The following is a 6,752-nucleotide window of genomic DNA, read 5'->3' as shown; positions in this document are numbered from 1 at the left end:
CGTACGAGAGACTGAATGGAAGGCCCCGATATACGCTATTCTCTTAAGAAGAAAAAAGAAGTTGGAAATACCTTTGCAGCAATATAGTCAGCTGTTAACAATCATTGCTGTCTGCGTGCTGATTGCTTTTCTGACAATAACAAAATAATCACACAACAAAAATGGCAGCGGTCAGAAAATGGAAGTTAAGAAAACATCTGATCATATAGCGATGTGGATATGTTTCCCAGCCCTGCACTTCACCTGCATCGTGCCGACGGTGATGATGAGGTAGGCTAATTCAAATTAGCTACACTTTTATGATAGTTTGAATAGGCTATAGCCTAGGGTACATAGGCCTATTTACTATTTAGGCTACAGACCTGGCAGATTCGTTTGAATGAATCCATTCTTTGCATGACACATTGACATTGCAGCACAGAATGGCTCTTTCGGCATTATCCTAAACATTGCATTCGTTATGTGTCTTAGAATGGAAGAGAGTAGCATGTCGGACCGCTTTTGATTTTCCCAGCAAAAACGTCCAGAGTCCTTCACACAGGGGCGTAGAATTTAGTAGGGACGCTAGGGACGTGTCCCTACCAATATCCAGTGACACTGATATATCCTTAGCAATAATTTCGATCAAAACTTAAAATATATTTATATTGATGTCCCCGTCCCCACCAATTTCAAAATCAAACCTACGCCACTGCCTTCACATAAAAAACAAGTCTAGACTTTCATAGGCAACTTAGGAAGACGGGGAAGATCTCGTTTTTTAAAGTTACAACCTGTTCACACTTTGGCAATAAAAAAGTGATTACAACTTTTGATCCAACTTTGCTCTGACTTTGCTCCGATTTACTCAGCATTGCAGTAAATCGCGCTGATTAAATCTAACGATCGCTTATCATATCACCTCAAACCATGCAAATTAGGCTATACTTTGTTCTCAAATTGTTATTGTTAACAACATCAGCACTGCGTGACTACATTTAATGCCCCAATATTTATCTTTGTTTTCACATGGGCCGGTTGCAGTCTCTTTTTTTTCTCTAGCCAAACTGAAGTCCGAAGTCTTCTGCATTTTACAACGGGTGAATCTCCAGTTGTCACTGGTGATTGTCATTTGAACCTTTCTGGATCCACCATCAAATTGATAAGTTTATATCAAGTGCTGTAAGAAAAGTCTATAAATCTCCACCTCCAACATCCACATGCCTACATCCAGTATAGCCTATTAGCCGAGACTCTTCTTTATGTACACAGATGTGACGTAATGACGTAATGACTCCAGTTTCAATGACTTTAGTAGCACATTCCAATCATTTGGAGCAGCAAAACCAAAAGCAGAGCGACCATAAACATTCTTTCCCTAGGGATAATCAAAAGAATATGATGATCGGGTTGAATATGTACTAACATTTGATTGCAGATATTTGGGTAATAGAACTAACAGGACTATAAATAAAAATACACCAGTGTATTTCCTGTCTAATATGTAATGACATCCAATTTAAAAGGGAATATGAATATTGTATATATACAGGAATATTGTATATTGTCTCTGTTGATTAATTTTGCATAGCCAGGACCACTTAAAATTGAGTTTATATTTTGTTGTATATTCTATGGCAGTGAAAATCTGAATGTGTCGGTTACATAAGACAAAAACCTTGAAAACAATCCATGCATTAATTTCATAGCCTCTTAGTAAACAACACACCGGCAGGGTGAATTCATGAAGACTGGGGCATTTGCCCCGGAGGCTGCAAGTAGCCTAATATTTTCAAGGTGGAGGTGTACTTGACCCCGAGCTCCTGGAGCTTCAACACCAGATGTGTGATTGTGTGTTTACACTGCTGTTCGCTGAACTATGAACTGTTGAAGCTGCTCATTCAAAGTCATTCGCTGTTTTGTATTTCATGCTTCTCTCACATGATCACACAATGCGTCTTGCATTACATGTATTTCTATAGAGCTGTAAAAATATCGTAAGATGCTGTATGGCATGGCTTCAAAACAACATTCACAAAGGCGGCGGAGCTTTGTGACACGCTTCATACTGGGCATCTTTTGATGTACATCTAGTATGCAAATTTATTCTGCACTATTGGGTTTTTACAAGCAAATGCAATGTTTACATTTCACACAAATTCAACAACAATGCATTGCGTGGCTGATTTACACAATTTATTTTTATTATACTTGCATTCAAAATAACTTACAAATGAGGAATGTGATTTGTCATAAGGAGAACATGGGAAGTTACAAAGTATAGAAATGTAAGTGTGACAAGACAGCAGTACAAGGCAGGTGTTATTTAGTACTCTTGATATACCGTTTGGTTTATTTTTAATATTTTAATTTTAGGTAATGACTGTTTTTAATTATTATTATTGTTTTAGTTTCAGTTTTAAGTAACATTATTAACCCTGGTAAAATGTGCATTTATTACTAATTTTATTTTAGTTCCCAAGTTTCTAAAAGAAAATTTAGTTTTCATTTGCCTATTTATAAGACCCACTGGAAAGAAGAATCATATGGGTTTGAAATGACATGAGGGTGAGTATACAGTAAATGACAGATTTTTCATTTTTGGATGCTCTATTGTTTTAAAGTACACATGTGGCCTAAACAGTACATTGATTTTTTGACAGTCACATTTCACCCTCTGTCCTCCTGTCCTGCACGCCGTTCTGTTGTTCAGCTCATGATGTTCCTCTGTTCCACCTGTCCACCGGGACAGCCCTGTTCTCCAGGACTCCGCCCCTGTCTCTTCCTGTCCTGCGATTGGACGGAAGTGAGCTATCTGACTGCTGAGGGGGGGAAAAACTTGGTTCTCATCCAACAAAGTGTCATTGGGGACACGCATGGCCTGCTGGAGGCAGAGACTCGGGCGCTAATGGGGCCCGCAGCAGCACCTGGGGATTTTGCAGAGAGGGCTGGAGGAGGAATTCAGAATGCCTCGGTAACCAGAAGGACTGTTTCCTCCTTTCACTTTTTTGTTACCTTACTATCGAAATGCCATGGTGTGGTAGTCCGCAATCTGTCATGTTTGTTTGTCATTAGCTGTTGGTTGACAGTTTGGTTTTGGATAGATAGATAGATAGATAGATAGATAGATAGATAGATAGATAGATAGATAGATAGATAGATAGATAGAGGGTAAATTATTGGATAGATAGATAGATAGATAGATAGATAGATAGATAGATAGATAGAGGGTAAATTATTGGATAGATAGATAGATAGATAGATAGATAGATAGATAGATAGATAGATAGATAGATAGATAGATAGATAGATAGATAGATAGAGGGTAAATTATTGGATGGATGGATGGATGGATGGATGGATGGATGGATGGATGGATGGATGGATGGATGGACGGATGGACGGACATAGATCAGACATACAGACAGACAGACAGACAGATAGATAGATAGATAGATAGATAGATAGATAGATAGATAGATAGATAGAGATTTATTCTATGCAGGTGGCATAATGAACCTGAACTCAATAACAACTCCACATAGGCTAAGTATAATTCTTCTTTCTCTCTGTAAACTTCTTTCGACAAACTTGTGAAAAGGATCTCAAATATGATGCACATATGTTCACCTAAACCAGATAAGACTATATTTACATGAGCAAAGAAAACGTTTATTATTTCATTAAAAGCTTGTTTGAAAAAAAAAAAAAAATCAGTATGAGAGAGAGAGAGAGAGAGAGAGAGAGAGTGGTAAACAGGCAGGGCAGGTGTTGACGATGCTAATGAAACGGATGACAGATGGCGAGTTTCTCCGTCGCTCACTGTGCGGATAATGGATGAAGGTAATCAAATTCCTCTGTGGCTCTGTGACTTTCCTCACAACTTTCCCATCAATAGTGCCATCAAACGCCAGCGCCGCACCTCACGGCTGTCACAAGAACCCTGTAAAACTCCACGCAGCCTTAATGCAAAAGATCTTTTAAAAATTAAAGGTCCGTTCAAACAGGACTTTTTTTTGCATCTGTTTTACCGTGTAAACGCATGCTAGACATATATTTGATCATTGTTTGCGACACACCTCGCTGTTTTTTTTTTTTTTAGCGTCTCGCATCTTCGCGCTGTGTTTTAAAGACAGAGCCTCCATTCTGTTGTTTTCAAACACAAGAAGCTGCATCTGACAAAAATCTCTGGACTCCTCCTTTCCATTAATGTGCATAAACACAGAGAGATGCATGGTAGCATATAGGCTATAGCCATATAAAAAGCGATTTATATAATATAGTTCAGTTAAGAGGCCATAGAGACATTAGTTTACATGTCAGGGACTAGTGGAAAGATGGCATTTAGTGAAGAATTTGTCTTTATGCAGCAACCGTTTAATAAAAGCAATACGATACTCTTTATTATGAATATTATAGTGCAAGATCTGCTGTAGTTTTTTTCAATTTATGATTCAACATCTTCTGAGAAATAAGCATTGTAGAGAATTAATGTAAAAACGAAAAAACAAGAAAAGAATTGGAAGCTTGTCTCCAAATCCCACAGAAATGCTGCCTGTTAGTTGTTGACTGATTGGGCAGCAGGACAGCTGCCTTTGGTTTGAGACACAGCCAAAATTCACAATAAAGCAGCCTCTTGTACCTTATTGCTTAATTATACTGATTCCACATTTGATTACAGGTTTTGAGATTTGCTGACATGTGTAGAGAAAAACACACTCCTCTAAAGTGCCACTTATGGCAAAAAAAGCACCAATATAAACAAAAAATTTGGTTTGGTTTCCATAATGTAGGACACTGAAATAAAATACACAAATAAATTCTATGCTTCAAAAAAGACAACAGCAACACATGAACGCATACATACATGGAGAAGATTAGGTTAGAGAGTGAGACATTTTCACAGGTCTGTCTGATAAAACAGATTTTCTCTTGTCAATCTAGCTTAGAGTAACAAGGTGCTAATTACGGCAGATGAATTTCCAGGGCGGAAAAACATATTGGATCTAAAAAGTGTAATTCCTTGTGTGGGAGGGGATGGTGTCAAATTGTGCATTTTTTTCATTTGTTTCATTTCTTTATTCATTCCTTTCTTTGTTTTCTAATTCTAATTTCTAGGTGAGATAGATCTGTTCTTTCGTGCTGGAATTAATTAAATTGTTGGTTAAAGAGTAGTCTATAGCAACTCTAGGCCCAAAGAGAAGAACATAAACATGTAATTATCAGCAATAGTCACCTTGGGTTTAGTACATTGAACAAAGCCCTAACTCAAAATATTAAACTGTTTGTGCGCTGAGCATGTTTCAAAATGTCGATGAGAGATAAAAAGCAGAAAAAAATAAATAAATAAATAAAAATCCCCAAAATCAACCCAAAATTCTCAGAGATGTGACCAAACTTAAGTTCCGGGACTAGTCTTGCTTAGCCAGACCTTCAGACTGACAGCAGAAGGTCTGGACTCCATAGCAGTTTTTATTGGACAAGGACCATCTGACTGACATGTTTAGAGGCGTGAAAATGTAACGTCGATGTCCCAACATTAACAGACCGGTCTAGAAAAGAGTCTATGCTGCAAACTTTACATACTTTTGAAAATCCAGCGTTTAGTTAGTTCTGATAAGCGCTTATTGTCACAGTTGTAAACATAACAGCATTCTTTTTCCATGAGGGGGTTTGGCATCATGGCATCTTTGTTTCCAGGCGGACCGTTAAAAAACTCGCACGTCTTCTGGAAATCCTGTAGAAATCAACCAGATGACGACTTTGAAACATCTGAAGTGTATCCTATTTTGAGTGCCATATGCATCAGACTTTATTCAGCTGTCCGTGGGTGTGACGTCTGAGGCTGAGACTAGGCTGGGACACACCGAGCCGTCGGTCAGCCGTAGGGCAATGTTGTGCTGTATTTGAGTGTCTGTCGGCTTAGTTTTTCTGGTGTGTTCCCGGTTGGCTCTAGTTGGATGCCGTCTGTTTTTCTTTTTCTTTTCTTTTTCAATATTTACTTAAGTCACCGTCACTATGTTCACTGGTGAAATTAACTTCTATCATGAAATTGGAAAAGGAGCTTCAATTCTTTGTTCATCCAATAGCGGCTCGTTTACTCGAATAAGCAATTTTAAAACTCAAGCCTGTAGTGTAATACAGTTGTCAGTCATTGTGTCAGATCTCAACAATAAGGGTTTTCATTTCCAATTTTACTTGTCCTGCATGCCATCATTTCACTATAAAGAAGAATGATCACTATAAATAAATATATATATATATATATATATATATATATATTAACATTCTTACTAATGCTTTTAAGACAACTACAAGTCATTTGTGCACTTTCAACATCTATGTGAGCCAGCTAGAAACATTGTGTTGGTGAAAAATCTGAAGAATTTGCAACAACAGTTGTGGAATACATCACAGAAAACCAAACATTTAAGTTTGCAAGGCAAAACAATAGATAAGATAAATTAATGTAAGATTTTTAGTTACAACACATTGGCCCAAAAGGGTAAATATGAAAACTTGGCAGTGGACTTTTGTTACTTGGGCAGAACACAATCAGAATCCCCTAGAAACACCTTAGCAACCACCTAAAACACCCTAGCTTGAGTTTTGCAATGGAAAGCACAAATCTAAGATCAAACATACCACTGTCTAAATAAAGAGTTTAAGGTAAGTTGCTACAGGCAAAACCCTTGGTTTTTCATGGTCAATTTTGAGATTTTTCTACCAAAACATGTCTTCTTTCAGACTAGAGGAAAGAAAAAATCCCATAA

The sequence above is a fragment of the Abramis brama genome (assembly GCF_963993115.1).
Source record: "Abramis brama genome assembly, chromosome: 7".
NCBI classification, from domain to species: Eukaryota; Metazoa; Chordata; class Actinopteri; order Cypriniformes; family Leuciscidae; genus Abramis; species Abramis brama.
This window is presented reverse-complemented; position numbering follows the sequence as displayed.